Raw genomic sequence first — 16,544 nt, 5'->3', positions numbered from 1 at the left:
ACTCGGGAATATTCCATGGATAAATAAACTCCCCACCTTCCCCAGGTGAGTCAGAGCCCAGCCCTGATCCTCCTCCGAGGGCACACCTGGACAAATCCCAGCGAGGAGCAGCAAGGCCTGGCCCTGTCCCAGGGTCTGGAGCTGCCAGACAGGACTTGCTTGGAGTTTTCTTCCTTTTTAACCAGGAAAAAACGTTCTGCCAGCTCCTTAAATACTGCCAGGGGTTCCTGCAGCTCAGGATCAGGTTCATAACCACGCAGAGAGGAGCGGTGCTGGAACTGGGGACAGTTCATTTTCCCCAGAGGTTCTGCTCTGTGATGGATGAGTTTTATTTATCACTGTCAAACATGCCGTGAAATTATCCCAGGGACATGAATATGCAGCACACGGGGATATGGGATGTTAGAGGTGATCAAGAAAAACAACATCACTTAGAAGTTTAAAAGGGATATTTTAGCCTTCATTAAGAAATCGCTTTCAAATTATTTGAAAACCGCTATGAATACTCATGAGACTCAAAAGATTTAGAGCAGAGCGTTCAAAGGAGCCTGTACAAGAGATTTGTGTAAATGATTCCTTTAGCAGCTCTCATCTTGTCTGTTTGGAAACTCGGGATTAGGGATTCAATTGTTTTTGGGGAGGAATTTGTTTAAAAGTAGTAATAGACTAAATAAATAAATAAAATAAATAAATAGCAGTTATCTGTTCAGCTGGGCCCTGCAGGACAGGGACATCTCGGGAACTCCCAGCTCTCAGCTGCACTTCTCATGTCCTGAGCCTGAATTTCCACACACAGGGAAAATCAGTGCCCTGAATGGGAGGAGGCAGAGCTGGGGCTCTTCAGGCTGGGGCTTTCCCAGCTCCCTCCTCCTCCTCCTCCTCTCCCATCCCATTCCTGAACTCCTTGGGCTCAAACCTCCCCCTTTCCTGCAGCCACCTGCTTTACTCACCCCCTGCTCCGAGGTGTAAAATCAAAGAGCAGAACCCACAAAGGTGGGAGGGACCTCCAAGGTGACCCAGCCCGACCTTTGCCCGGTGTCTGTCCAGGGCCAGATGTTCCAGAGGCTCCTGTCTGTGCCTTGCACTGCGGAGTCCTGGCTGCTGGCAGCAAACCAAATCCCAAACCCCAGCCCAGGCTCCCTCAAGAACCTGGGGCAGCTCAGCAGAGCTCCTGCCCTTCCCAGCACCTGCCAAACACAGCCCACCCCAAAAACAGCACCGAACACATCCCTCCCCAAAACCAGCACATCCCAAACACATCCCACCCCAAAACCAGCACCCAGCACATCCCAAACACACCCCACCCCAAAACCAGAACCAAACACTTCCCAAACACACCCCACCCCAAAACCAGCACCTCCCAAACAAATCCCACCCCAAAACCAGCACCCAGCACATCCCAAACACCTTTCCACCCCAAAACCAGCACTGAACACCTGCAAAACACATCCCACCCCAAAGAGAGCATCCAAACACATCCCATCCCAAAAAGAGCATCCAAACACATTCCACCCCAAAACCAGCACCAAACACCTCCCAAACACATCCCACCCCAAAAACAGCACCCAGCACCTCCCAAACACCTTCCACCCCAAAACCAGCACCTCCCAAACACATCCCACCCCAAACCAGCACCAAACAGTATCCAAACACAGTCCTTCCCAAAACCAGAACCAAACACCTGCAAAACACATCCCACCCCAAAAAGAGCATCCAAACACATCCCACCCCATAAACAGCACCCCACACATCCCAAACACCTTTCCACCCCAAAACCAGCACCTGCCAAACACATCCCACCCCAAAACAGCACCCAGCACATCCCACCCCAAAACAGTACCCAGCACATCCCAAAACCAGCACCCAGCACATCCCAAACACATCCCACCCCAAAACCAGCACCAAACCCATCCCACCCCAAACCCAGTGCATTTTCAGTGACCAGAGCATCCAGGACTCGATTTTGTTGCTCTCTGTGGTGTCACCCCGGCTCTCCCAGCTGCCCATCTCACGGTGCTGCAGTGCCCATCCCTGCAGGTGGCACCTGGAGGTGGCACTCAGGGTGACAAGGTGGCCATGGGGACAGCTGGGACTGCCTGGGCTGGGAGGGATTTTCCACCTCAGGGATTTTTGGGGATTTACCCTGAGAAATTCATCCTGTCCGTGGCGACTGGAACTGTCATCAGAAAGTTTCACAAAAGACAATAAGAGAGAAATAATAAAGCAAAAGGTTGTGAGGGCCGGGTGTGTGGCGCTCAGCCAAGAGCTCACCTGCTGTTTTGGAGACACCCCTTAAATTTATTAGCTCGTTGCATATTCATAGACCCATCATGCATCTCTAAACTTTTCTACAAACTATTTTCCATATTCCAGGAACTGCTTTACATGGCCACTCCTTGAGTCTGCCTTTTTAGAGCGTGCATGTCTCTTGGCTCTGGTTTTAATTTATTGTTCTTATCAGTCTGAAGTTGGGCTGTGGATTTAATTTTTCTGGATGGTCGGTGCTGGTAGCTGTGTATCAGCAGGCAGTTCACTTTCCACTTTATCAGCCCGTGCTACTGCTAAGGAAAACCAGCTCTTAAAAACCATTCCAACACCACACACACAGTACCCACCTGGGAAAAGCCAATACCATAACAAAATGAAATATTTGTGACAAAAAATATTTATGACGATATTATAACAAAATGAAAGCAAAACCCAACTGCAGCAGGTGCAGAGGCTGGTTTAGGGGCAGCATGGCTGCAGGCCATCCCATCCCACTGATCCCATTCCATCCCACTGATCCCATCCCATCCCACTGATCCCCATCCCATTATCCCACCCCATATCCCACATCCCATACCCCACATCCCATATCCCATACCCCACATCCCACATCCCAATCCCATATCCCATACCCCATACCCCATATCCCATACCCCATACCCCATACCCCATATCCCATACCCCATATCCCATACCCCATACCCCATCCCATATCCCATATCCCATATCCCACATCCCATATCCCATACCCCATTCCCCATTCCCCATCCCATATCCCATGTCCCAATCCCATATCCCATACCCCACACCCCATATCCCATACCCCATATCCCATACCCCATACCCCATACCCCACACCCCATATCCCATACCCCACATCCCACACCCCACAACCCATATCCCATACCCCACACCCCATATCCCATACCCCATATCCCATACCCCATATCCCATACCCCATACCCCATATCCCATACCCCATATCCCATACCCCATACCCCATATCCCATACCCCATATCCCATTCCCCATCCCATACCCCATATCCCACACCCCACACCCCATATCCCATACCCCATATCCCATACCCCACACCCCATAACCCATACCCCATCCCACACCCCATACCCCATCCCACACCCCATATCCCATATCCCATATCCCATCCCATACCCCATATCCCATACCCCATATCCCACATCCCATATCCCATATCCCACACCCCACACCCCATTATCCCCCATCCCTCTCCCTGTCCCTTTGTCTCCATAGGTGCAGCGGGAGGGAGGCGGGAGGAGGGGCGGGGAGCGCAGGGGGGTCAGGATTTGATGATTTCATATGGGCAGAGGTTATTGCTGGGGCCGTGCCAGAGCCGTCAAGCCGAACCATCTGGGTTCGGGAAGGTTCCGCACTTCCCAGGGCCGGCTCCATATGGGCGGCTCTGCGGGCGGCCCTGCCCTCTCCCGGCCCGCCGTGAATCGCGCTGATTGTTATTCAGGTGGGATGGCCCGGTCATGAACTGCACTAATCAAAAAACAAACTGCACCAAAACACTGCGGCTCACACGCTGGCGCGGGCCTCCCCCTGACCTCTGTTCACCAGCCGCCACCAATGGATGTCACGCAGGTTGTTCTTCTGGATTTTTGCACCTTCCACAGTTACCAGACATCTGTGTAAATCCCCACCCCCTCGTGTTGGGCAGCAGGGTCAGTAATGTTCAACAATTCAACGTGGGAAGTCTCACTGAGGAAGTACCAGGCCATAAATTTCCTCCAACAAGAGCCACCTATCAAGCTCGGCCTTGTTAAGAAGCTTCCCAGATATTAATCACGGGGAAGGAGCTCCGGGAGCGCTGTGCCGCGGGAATGGAGCGGGAGGAGCTGCACAGGGAGCTGTGCCCTCCTGTGCCCAGGAGCTGCACAAGGAGCTGTGCCCTGCTGTGCCCAGGAGCTGCACAAGGAGCTGTGCCCTCCTTGGCCCTTCCCGGGTTGGAGCTCCGGCACTTCGGGGCGATGCTGGCGAGCAGAGCAGCTCAGGGTGCTCTGACATCTCTGAAATCTCTGAAAATCTCTGAAATCATCTCTGAACTCCAGCCCGGCTCACCCTGGGGGCGGCTCTGCCTCGGGAACATCCCCTCGGCGCTGTGGAATCGGGACAATTACCGAGCACTGCGCCCCTGGGGCTGCCCTGGCGCTGGCATCGGCCTCTCCCCGGCTGTTCGGGGCTGTTTGTGTCCCAAAATCTCCCAGAATCCCCAAATCCCTGAGGTGGAAAAGCCCTCCCAGCCCAGGCAGTCCCAGCTGTCCCCATGGCCACCTTGTCACCCTGAGTGCCACCTCCAGGTGCCACCTGCAGGGATGGGGATCCCAAACCCCCCTGGGCAGCTCTTCCTCCCTTTTCCATGGGGAAATTCCTCCTGCCCTCGCTCTCCGTGTGACCATGGGCGTGAGGAGCAGCTCGGGATGCCGAGGGTGGCGTTTGAGGCGGGGGCAGTCCCCAGTCCCCCCCTTCCAGTCCCCCCCATGTGCTGTGCTTGTTCCCACCTTGGAATTCCCGAGGGAATATCGCACCTTCACCCCCAGAGATCTCACTCTTTGGGGATGTAGCTCCTGCTGCCTGCCTTCCTTCACTCTCGAATAAAAGGGTTTGTCGGGACTGGAAGAGCCCAGGAAAACACAGCCAAACATTTTAGGGCCTGTTTGGCTTTGTTCATTTTTATTTTTTAAAAAGGGAATGATCTGGTTCGAGGATTACAGGATTGCTGAAGTGCAGGGGCTTCTCCCTGCTAGGGACAACCGAAGGAAAGCGGTGGCTGGGACGGGAGAGAATAAAGACAAACCACTATTTTAATCTCTTTTATCTGCAGAGGACCCGGCGAGCCCTCGGAGCCCCCCATGAGTGCAGGGTGAACAGCCGGGCCATTGATTTGGGGCTGGGCAGAGCCACAGCACCCCTGACCCCTGCGGGGCTGGAGCCCGAAATGAATTTATGCTCCTTTAATGGAGATCAAGCCACAAGGGGAGAACATAACTCAGCCAGACAGTTCTGCTCCGGCCTCCCCTGCCTGCTGAAGAGCAACTTTTCCCTCCTTGTGAAATAAAAAAGCCCTGAGAGCCCAGGCCCTTGAAGCACTCGTGGTGCTGAGAGCCTCATCCCTTTCCTTGGACAGGGAGCAGCTGGAGCCCGAGGGCAGCCCGGGGAGCAGAGCTGAGCTCCGCAGGGCAGGAGATGAACCTCGGCCCCTTGGGGCAGCTCGGGAGGGTGGAGGGAGGCTTTGGAACCCCTGGTGTGAGCACATCCCACTAATCCCAGCGGTTCCTGGTGTGGATCCGGGGAAATCAATCTGGGAAATCGGGGAAATTTGGGAAATCTGGGAATGTGGGAGATGTGGGAGCCTCCGGAGCAGCCCTGGGTGGGAGGATGAGCGGTTCAATCCCCTAGAGGGAAAAAGCCGCTCCTCTTTTCCCAAAGTTTGGCAAAGCTGGCAGGACGGGCACGGCGGTGCCACCCAGCCCTCCTGGCACCTGGGCACGCACAAAGCCCGGCCCGGGCTGGGCCAGGGTCCCTTCCGAGCCCTCCGAGGAATGCGGGGCTGCTGCCGCGTCCCCTCCTTACCCCCACAGCTCTGTTTTTGTGAGCCCGGCAGAAAATGACACTTTTTCTTTTGCTTAATTAAGTTGTTCAGAAGAGGGCTGGGCAAACAGTTGCGTCTACGTGGGGAGTCCTGAAGGGCAGAGAAAGCGCTGGGCGTTGCCAACATAAAAAGGGGGATTCTGTTATTGTTTGGGTGTAGACGGGTCATTTTTTCAAAGTTACTGCTGCCTGAGTGACCACAACCCTGCCGCAGCGGCAATGAAAGGACATAAAGCTTCTAAATGCAGCTACCTTGGGCTCCAAAGTGGGAAGAAAAGAAAAAAAAAAGAAAAACCGAACAAAAAAGCCCGGACGGAGCAGCGCTGATTTTCTGTCTCCGCAGAAAGCGGGGGCTGATTTCCATACGGAGCAGGGGGATTGGAGCAGGTCCCTCTGGCTGTGCTGTTCCAGGGTTTGGGTGGCAAAACTGGAGCCAGGGGAGCTCTAGGGGCAACGTGCTGAGTGTGTATCCCCATCCCTGCTCAGCATCCTGCTCCTTACCCACCCCTGCTCAACATCCTGCTCCTTACCCATCCCTGCTCAGCATCCTGCTCCTTACCCATCCCTGATCCTTACCCTCCCCTGCTCAGCATCCTGCTCCTTACCCACCCCTGCTCCTTACCCATCCCTGCTCAGCATCCTGCTCCTTACCCACCCCTGCTCCTTACCCATCCCCAGCCACAGGGAAAGGCCCAGGAGCAGCTTCCAGCCCCTCTGCAGCCGCCTGCACTTCCCAGACCGCTGCTATCCCAGGCCTCAGGGATGTTCCCCACATTTTGTCCGGTCTGTGGCCCTCAGAGTTCAGTGTCCATGTGCTGCCTCATGCTCTGAGATGTTTCTGGATGTTTCACCAGCGGGTTTTCAGGGTGGTGAAAAGTCCAGCATACAGATGGAGCAGAGTGAGGATTCTGCCTCCACTGGCACAGCTGGGATTTCAGGGCAAGGTTCTTCCCCAGAGGTGCTGGGCACTGCCCAGGCTCCCCAGGGAATGGGCACAGAGCTCCAGGAGCTGCAAGGGATGCCCAGGCTGGGATTGCTGGGGGCTGGGCAGGGCAGGGCTGGGGCTGGGTGATCTCTAGGGGTTTTTCCAGCTCAGGATGTTCCATGGTGCTCTGGCTCCAGCTGAGCCGTGGTTCAGGGGAAGGCAGCCCTGCCCGGCCCTGCCCAGCCCTGCCCTGCCCAGCCCTGCCCTGCCCTGCCCTGCCCTGCCCTGCCCAGCCCAGCCCAGCCCTGCCCAGCCCGGCCCTGCCAGCCCCGGTGCCTCAGGCTGGGTTCCAGCCCCAGGAGCTGTCTGGAAGCCGTGTGCCGTGTCCTGTGTCTCCGTGTGACCCGGGACCATCCCCAGGCTCACTCCTGGCTGGGATGAAGCCGCCACAGGGGATTTGGAAGGATTCGCCCCGATTTTTGGTGGAAGTTGGTGTGGGATGCGTGTCTGACACCTTGTCCAAACCCAGCTGCTCTTCCCATGCCGGGTATGAATTCAGGTGCCAGAGCCCGCTGAGTTCGGAGCCCTTCTCTGTTTGAGGAGCTCTCCAAACGCCTCCCTCGCTCTCCTGGGCTCTGTGCAGCCCCAGGGTGCAAATCCCCACATCCCTGAGCCCACGGCATCCCCGGGGCTGCTCGGGGGGCACCGCGGGGACCCTGCGCTGCTCCCCCCGCCCGCGGCAGCCGCACTTTATCTCCGGCAGCTCTGAACTCCAGTTCTGCCTCTCCTTCCTCCGTCCCCGCTCCCTCCCCGCTCCCCCGGCGCTGGAATTGCCGCAGGTTCCCGTGCTCGTCCCTCTCCAGCTGCTCCTGTTTGTCTGGCCTGCGCTGCCGGCGAACAGAAGGCGTTCCTTGACACGGGAACCCCAAAAGGCTGGGGATGCTGCGGGAGAGGAGCATTGCAAGGGCTGGACGGGAGCCACGGCCCCGCTCCTCCCGGCAGGACAAAGAGCGCGGCTCGGCCCGGCCCCGCGTTGTGCTGACGGCCGCACAATCCTCTGGCACGGGCACGTGGAGCAGAATTCCAAAATCGCACGTGTGGGCAGCAGGGAGAGGGGATGGACACTTTCCGCAGGTGCTCGGCCAGTGTCCCCTCATTTGCATACATTTGCATGCTGTCAAACAGTGCCTGACAGAGCCTCTGAGAAGGTCTGGACTCAGCCCAAACCTGTCAGGGACTTTCTCCTTGCCAGTCAAGGTTGGCTTGGGTTGCAATTAGAGGGAGGAAAGGAACGCTCCTGACATTGCCGCGGAGCAAACTCTGCGTGGGGGGAGTTTCAGAGGAAAACGGGCATTTTCTTTGGGGGAAAAACCCTCCGGTGTGGCGGTGTAGGGGGAAAGAACGGGGGGGAGAAAAGGGAATTTGTTTCTTTGGTGTGGAGGAAAATCTCTTTTTCCCTGCTCGGCTCCAGGGAGAGCCGCGGCCCGGGGGGAGCTCTGAGCGCTGTAAAACAATAAATCGTGAGACACGGAGCTGGCAGAGCTCTCGTACCTGTGCTGGGCAGCCCTGCAGGGAAATCCCGGGATGAGCCGGGCCGGGCCGGGCTGGTGCGAGCTGCAGAGCACAGGGGCACCGAGCGAGCCCCGAACCAGCCCCGCACAACGGCAGGGCACGCAAACACCTCATCCCGACCGAGGGGGAGAGCAGAAGGGACGATGAGGAAATGTTTTGGAAGCCCACACCCCTTTTGCTTGTTGTTTTACATATTCTTCCCTCAGCCGTGAAAATTTCATACTTCATCTTCGCCCGGCCGTGGCCACAAGAGTTTCACGAGCCGGGCACAATAGGTTCTGTTTATTCAGCCACAATAAAGAGCTTGTTTCACTCCGGACTGCAAGTGGCTGAGCCATCTGGCCCATATCTCCACAGTAAAACATTGTCCGTGGCACAAAAAATGATTGCATCCCCAGGACAAACTGATGTGACCTCGGAATAAAGGCTTCCTCTGAAGCTATGATATCATACTGCGGAGGGGACACCGGCACAATGGAATCTGCTCCCCCAGAGCACAAGTGAGATAGGACTATTTAAATCCAATTTTACAGGAGACTTTTTGTCCTCGGTGGCAAAGCACCCAGATCCGACGACAGCATTGAAACATCTTTTTTTATGCACTCTTAAGGCAACAGAGCGGTTCTGTCTGGCCTTGGCAGGCTCTGGAGCTCGCTGCGGAGCCCAGGAAGCGTCGCCCGGCACCTGCGAGCTTTTCTTCCAACAACATCGGGCTGCTGGGGCAGCACCTGCAGCTCCCGGGCCCCCGGCACAAACAAGCGCCTCTTTCTGCTCCGTGCCAGGCGGAAAAGGCCGGAGAGCCCGGGCTCACAAATCCCGGCGGGGCTGCAACAAGGAGCCTCAGCACGGCTCTACCTGAATGGGAACTGCTGGGGCACGGCCAGCAGCCGGGAACAGCCCCACAGCGATCCCAGAGCGGGGATGGATACCCGGGAACAGCCCCGCAGTGATCCCAGAGCGGGGATGGATACCCGGGAACAGCCCTGCAGTGATCCCAATGGACACCCGGGAACAGCCCCGCAGTGATCCCAAAGCGGGGATGGATATCCGGGAACAGCCCCGCAGTGATCCCAAAGCGGGGATGGATACCCGGGACAGCCCCGCAGTGATCCCAAAGCGGGGATGGATACCCGGGAACAGCCCCGCAGTGATCCCAAAGGGGGGATGGATACCCGGGAACAGCCCCGCAGTGATCCCAATGGATACCCGGGAACAGCCCCGCAGTGATCCCAAAGGGGGGATGGATACCGGGGAACAGCCCCGCAGTGATCCCAAAGGGATGGATACCCGGGAACAGCCCCGCAGTGATCCCAAAGGGATGGATACCCGGGAACAGCCCTGCAGTGATCCCAATGGACACCCGGGAACAGCCCCGCAGCGATCCCAGAGCGGGGATGGATACCCGGGAACAGCCCCGCAGTGATCCCAAAGGGGGGATGGATACCCGGGAAGAGCCCCGCAGTGATCCCAATGGACACCCGGAACAGCCCCGCAGTGATCCCAAAGGGATGGATACCCGGGAAGAGCCCCGCAGTGATCCCAAAGGGGGGATGGATACCCGGGAACAGCCCCGCAGTGATCCCAGAGCGGGGATGGGTACAGGGAACAGCCCCGCAGTGATCCCAAAGGGGGGATGGATACCCGGGACAGCCCCGCAGGGATCCCAGAGCGGGGATGGATACCCGGGAACAGCCCCGCAGTGATCCCAAAGGGGCCATGGATACCCGGGATTTTTTATTCCTATTCCTATTCCTATTCCTATTCCTATTCCTATTCCTATTCCTATTCCTATTCCTATTCCTATTCCTATTCCTATTCCTATTCCCTATATTACTATTACTATATTACTGTTACTATTATCACCACTTCTTAGTGTTTATCTTCCTTTTTCTTTTGCTGTTAGATTTGGGATTGAAGCACGAGAGATGAAGTTTTGTGTTTGGACTCGGTTGTTTATTAATTGTTATCTATAGCACAATGAGTGCTAAAACACTTCTAGCTAACAAGCTAAAAGCGAAAAAATTGATGTGGATCTTGCGTGTTATAAGGTTTTTTAAAGCCTAATTGTTGAATTAAAAACTAACAGCTACATTATTTTTATTTTTGGCCCTGTGACCTGCACTGAGGGATTTTCTGTCCAATTAAAAAATACCCCATAAAACTAAGGAGAAGGAACAAGAAGGAAGAAGCCAATGCCCTGAACGTCCATCCTGTCCCATACCCATTACTATATTGTAAACCCCAAACTCCAAACCCTTCACCACGTGAGGTCACACACTTCTGTTGAACTCCACACCCTGATTTTAACTCCACACCCTGATTTTAACTCCACCACTCAGATTTGGAAGCTTTTCCCAAGTCCCCATGAGCAGTGTTGTGTTGGGGTCAGTGCACACAGCACAGAAAACCAAAACCCCGGGTTTGGGGTTTGGGGGTCGCTGCTGCAGGGCTGGGGGTGCCGGGGCAGGACAGGACAGTGCTGAGTTTTTGGGGATTTGTGGGATCCAGGGGAATTCCCTGCACGCCCTCCCGGCTCTGGGAAGGGCTCCCGGAGCTCCCTCCCCGCGTCCCCTCGGGGCAGGATCGCATCCCTGGAGAGCGGGAGGTGTCAGAGGGGATAAAAACAGAGCATGATTTCACTTTGTCTGTGAATTATTTCGTGGTGGTAAATCTGGGATTGCCGAGATGGAAAGCAAACCTCATGCTGGGCACAAAAAAATTCCTTTTTTCCACCTCCCTGGCGCAGCACCTGCTCCTCCCTCACACCAGAACCGTCCTGACAGTGAAATGAAAACAAAACCAGGAGCAAACCATCCTGCCCAGCTTTATCCTGGCTCTTTGGAGCTGAATTCTGACCGGTTCAAAACTCTCTTTTCCCTTTAGCAGAAATCCCCTCTGCCCATTTCCCTCCCCTCAGACACAAAAGTGCTTTTTATGAGCCAGCACCTGAACCCCAAACTCCACCTTCCCCTATGAAAATACACTCTGCAGGCCCAAAAGATGTGTGCAGGGTGCCAGCCACACACACCTGGCTTTAAAACCCCCAAACTGCCCTGAATCCCCGGGAAACGCTGCAGGAATTTGTGCTGGCCGTGGTGACAGTGGTGACTTTGTGGTGACACTGGTGAATTTGTGGTGACACTGGTGACTTTGTGGTGACACTGGTGAATTTGTGGTGACAGTGCCAGCACCCCGGGAGCTCTGCTGAGGCTCTTTGGGCTGGGCTCCTTGGTCTCTGCAGGCAAGGACACAGATCCCACTGGAAACAGCCCCAAACTGCTTTTAGATGTAAATACAAACCCCATCATGCTGGAAGAAGGCTTTGCCAGGCCGAGTGTTGGCTCCTCAGCAGAAGAATCCATTTAAATGTAAAACCCCATTTTCTGGAGAAAGAATTATCAATAAAACAGAGCCATTTTTTGGTTTGGTTTTGCTTTTTTTTTCCCAAAGAGGTGGATTGTGTTTTGGCAGAAAAAAGGCACCTTTTCCTTTTGCTCTTTACTTTCTTCTTCCTTTTTCCTGCCTTGAAGCAGGGATTTAAACACCTCGTTGCAGCATCTCAAAGATTATCTCCTTGGAAAACTCCCTGGAGGAAGGACAGAGCTCCCCAAAGACAACCTTTTTTTGTTTCAAACTCCTTTCATTTCTGCTCTCCCCTTTCTGTTCTGTCTCGTTTTAATCCCCCTGAGCTGCAGCAGGAGCCGAGTGCAGCCCTGGATGTGCAGAATTCCCTCACCTCAGCCCAACAGCTGCACACAGATATTCTGGCCAGGGTTGGAAGGGAGGATGGACTTTGGTTTGCTCTTGTGGCACAGTGTCAAACGTTTCATTGCATTTTAAAAAGCTAAAGGGAACTTTTTAATGAGGTCTCGTTTTGTGACTCCTGGGCAAGGCTTGCAGCAAGCAAAGCTACTGAAAAAAAACTTAATTTGGATTTTCCCTTCGGGGATCTGGAGCAGGTGGGGCTTGAGAGAGACTCAGAATCCCAGAATCCCAGACTGGTTTGGATGGGAGAGACCCCAAATCCCACCCATCCCACCCCAGAATGGCAGGGACACCTCCCACTGTCCCAGTGCTCCATCCCCAATGTCCAACCTGCCCCCACCCCATTCTAGGGAGCAGAAATGATGGGAACGTGCTGGAGCTTTTCCTACCTGTTCCACACACCCCAGCACGAGCTGGGTCAGGCAGGGAAAGCACAAGGAAGAGAAAAAGGAGAGGGGGAAAAGTCACCTTGGAAGAAAACAACTGGGGAGATGCTGGCTGCAGCTTCCCACCCCCAGCTATTCCTCACTCACCCCTGGCACCCCTCAAGTGTCTTTAATTTCTCAAATCCCCAAATCCCTGAGGCTGGAAAATCCCTCCCAGCCCAGGCAGTCCCAGCTGTCCCCACCTTGTCACCCTGAGTGCCACCTCCAGGTGCCACCTGCAGGGATGGGCACTGCAAACCTCCCTGGGCAGTGCCAATCCCTGAGCTCCCTTTCCATGGGGAAATTCCTGCTGCTGTCCCCCCTGAGCCTGCCCTGAGCTCCCTTTCCATGGGGAAATTGCTGATGCCAAACCCTCCTGGGATATCTGACAGGAGGGGGGTCGGGCTTTGCTGCCCTGCCCAAGGGAAAGGAGAGGAAATGGCCTCAAATGGCACCAGGGGAGGCTCAGATCAGAAATCAGAAATGATTTCTCCCTCCCAGAGTGGTCAGGCCTTGGGCTGAGCTGCACAGGGAGGTTTGGGTCACTGGAATTGTCCCGGAGGAGCCTGGATGTGGCCTTGGGCAGGGTTTGGGGAGGTGCTGCTGCTGGAATATTCCCCTTTACACCCCCCAGTTCAGCCACATCCTCCTTGTCCCTCATCCAGAGCTGACAACATTAAACCTCCATTTCCCCTGGCTTTATTTACAGACTTTCCCCTTTAACATCTCCCCCTAACTCCATAAAACACCTTCCCAATTCCTGGTGGTTTCAGCTTCTTCCACCCTCAAAATCCTCCGTTCTTCGACTGATCTGAATCTAAAGCAGCATCCCTTGCCTCTGGATATGTCCATTTAATATATCCAATGCGAGCAGCCAACTGCTGTTCTCAAAGCCTATCTGACAGATCCTATTCACTTTCAAAGCAGCTCTCCATGGTTTGAATAATTATCTTTCATTTCCCCCTTTCTGACACTTTTCAATGATTTGTTGACATCTGAAGAGATATGTGCAATCTCACAAGAGGCAGCTGGACTTTCTCCCCAAAAGATACAAATACAAAAAGGATTCCCATACAGAATTGGAAATAACGATGTTCTTTGCAAATGGAAGCCTAAATCTGCATTTTAATGGGACATGTTTTTAAAAAGCGGAATTCATGAATAACCCTATGAGTTTTAACTTTTTCACTGCCAGGGACAAAGCAGAACCACCCCCGGGAAGGATTCCTACCTTCCCTTTGTCCGGTTTGCTTTCCCAGCATCTGCTCCTGTGGGGGCTGGAGATTTCCTGCAGCACCTTCCTGACACGAAGCTGAGCATGCAGCTCCCAGTCCTGGAATTTGGGACCCTCAGGGCTGGAAAACAAGGAGCCAAACTCCCAGGAAACTCACACCTAAATACCACACCCATGGAGGTCCCAATCCCCATCCCAGGGGTGTGGGCACTGCCCAAACCCTGCAGGATTTGTCCTGCAGCACCTCTGGGGATCCTTGGGAACGTTTTGCAGATGGAAAACAGGGAAAAAGGGAGCAGGATGCAATTCTCAGCGAGGAGCAGAGCAGGATTTGGTGACTGGGAACATCCAGCTGGTACTGGGCACCTCACCCATCCCTGAACACCCATCACTGAACACCTCACCATCCCTGAACACCTCACCATCCCTGGCCATGCTTTCCCTGCAGAACTGCTTTTCTCCCTTCCACCCCAGTTGTTAAACGTCCCTGGAACCCTTAAATAGCTTGATCCCCTTTTTATCTCCCACTGAGCAGTGCAAGGAACAGAGAGAATTCAGCAACAAGTTCTGGGTTTTGTTCTCAACTTATAAAGTCTTGGGTTTATAAGTCATAGAATCACAGAAAAGTTTGGGTTGGGAAGGACATTAAATCCCACCCAGTGCCACCCCACCATGGCAGGGACACCTCCCACTGTCCCCAATGTCCAGCCTGGCCTTGGGCACTGCCAGGGATCCAGGGGCAGCCACAGCTGCTCTGGGCACCCTGTGCCAGCCCTGCCCACCCTGCCAGGGAACAATTCCTGCCCAGGATCCCACCCAGCCCTGCTCTCTGGCACTGGGAGCCATTCCCTGTGTGCTGTCCCTCCCTCCCTTGTCCCCAGTCCCTCTCAGCTCTCCTGGAGCCCCTTCAGGCCCTGGCAGGGCTCTGAGCTCTCCCTGCAGCTTCTCCTTTCCTTCTCCCAGCCTGTCCGGGCTGTGCTGTGTCCCAGGATGCTGGGAGGGGTTTCTCTGTGTGCCTGAGGAAGGTTTCTGTGTGTCCCCCTGTCCCCTTGTCCCCCTGTCCCTGTGTCCGTCTGTCCCCGGGGAGTGAAGGCGCGGCCGCCCCGCAGCGCCCCCTGCGGGCCCCGCGGCGCCACTGCCGGCCCGGGCGGGACGAGCGCGCTCCCAAACCCGCGGCTCCGCTCCTTTCCCCTTCCCTCCGCTCCTTTCCCCTTCCCTCCGCTCCTTTCCGCTCCTTTCCCCTTCTCTCCCCTTCCCTCCGCTCCTTTCCCCTTCCCTCCGCTCCTTTCCCCTTCCCTCCGCTCCTTTTCTCCAGGCTGAGCCCCTTTCCAGCTCCCTCAGCCCCTCCTGAGCCTCCAGCCCCTCCCCAGCTCCGTTCCCTGCCCTGCACACACGAAGATGATTTTTTGCTCCAGCAGGGATTTGGTTTCTCCCTCTCTGCAGTTGTGGCTCGGGTCCACCCGGGCTGACCCGGGCCAAACTCCAGCACACCCTGGCACGCTCACCCGCCTTCATTTGTAGCTCAGCCCAAACTCCTGAAGCTCAGGGATGTCCCCACCGGGATTTTTCCACATGACCTATCCCAGCTTTAACGCGGCTCTGGCCCTCCCTGCAGCTTCCCCGCGGTTTTGCCAATTTTTTGGGAGCATGAGCAGCAGGCAGCAGTCCCAGCTGGTGTTTGCTGCGGAGGGAATGGGGCAAAAGCAGCCTCAGGAGGTGCCAGCTGGGCAGCACCACCCAAATCCTGCCCCGAGGGCAGAGGGGTCACTGGGATGGGATGGGATGGGCTGGAAAATGTCACTGTCCCTGGGAGTGTCAGAGGTGTCTGGATGAGCCCCTTGGGACAGGGTTTGGGTTTGGGGGTGCTGATGGGGCTGCCGGGGTGGGGCTGGGTGATCCCGAATAATTCCGAGTTCCTGTAATCACCGAGGAACGCGCTCGTTTTCCTTCCCGGCAATTCCAAAGGAACAAATCCCATGGAACCCTCAGTGAGTTTGGAGCTGATTGGGCTCACGCGCTGCTTTTCCAAACCCTCTGCCAAATTTTGCACCAACACTCGCAGGACCTGGGGCTTGACAAGGTTTGGTCAAACGGCCTCGATGATCTCAGAGGTTTTCCCAAGCCCAGCGATTTTGGGATTCCGTTCCTCAGGGATCACCGGCCTCCTGCCCCTGTTGTGCCACACCAGGAGCCTGAGCAGGGTAAATGCTTTTATTTCCCCTCCTTTTCCCTCTGGCTGTGCCTCATTACCGCGTTCCACACAAGTGCTTTCCAGAAAAACAAGCGGACCCGTGGTGTCTGCGCCGCCAGAATCCCGCAGGGAGCCCCGAAGCTCCCGTGGAGAGAGAGGTGGGTTCTTGTTAGGCCCTGGAAAGAGGCTGGAATGTAAATGTGCGCTCTCGCTGCAACACGCCTAATTGCCCATAAATGTCATTAAGCCGAGAAATGTTTTCCACCAAATTAACTTTGGCTCGCGGTGTCTAATTAGCCGGAGATGCTGAAAGATAACAACTTATCAGTCACTGTTTAACAAACCATCCTTAATGGGGCCTTTCTTGTGGCGAGCCAGGTACCGCAGCTGGCACCGGGGCAATTAAGGACAAAACCTCGGTGTCGCTTCCCACCAGGAGCGTTTGACAGCCCGTCCGCAGGCCAGGACTTCGCGGGGATTGGTTTGAGCTTGGAAGAAGCAACGATGATTTTTTTGTTTTGTTTTGGTTTTG

At 55.2% G+C, this 16,544-nt stretch overlaps 1 long non-coding RNA gene across 1 annotated transcript; it reads right to left on the bottom strand.

Annotated features, from left to right (window-relative positions):
• Positions 1 to 1,947: 1,947 nt before the first annotated feature.
• On the bottom strand, positions 1,948 to 2,610 carry LOC116993229. The gene is made up of 3 exons (XR_004417223.1): positions 2,272 to 2,610; positions 2,143 to 2,176; positions 1,948 to 2,044 (listed from the first exon to the last, which is right to left on the bottom strand). It is a non-coding gene; the product is annotated as an uncharacterized LOC116993229 (long non-coding RNA).
• Positions 2,611 to 16,544: the final 13,934 nt, after the last annotated feature.

The sequence above is a fragment of the Catharus ustulatus genome, chromosome 2 (assembly GCF_009819885.2).
Source record: "Catharus ustulatus isolate bCatUst1 chromosome 2, bCatUst1.pri.v2, whole genome shotgun sequence".
Taxonomy (NCBI): domain Eukaryota; kingdom Metazoa; phylum Chordata; class Aves; order Passeriformes; family Turdidae; genus Catharus; species Catharus ustulatus.
This window is presented reverse-complemented; position numbering and strand designations above follow the sequence as displayed.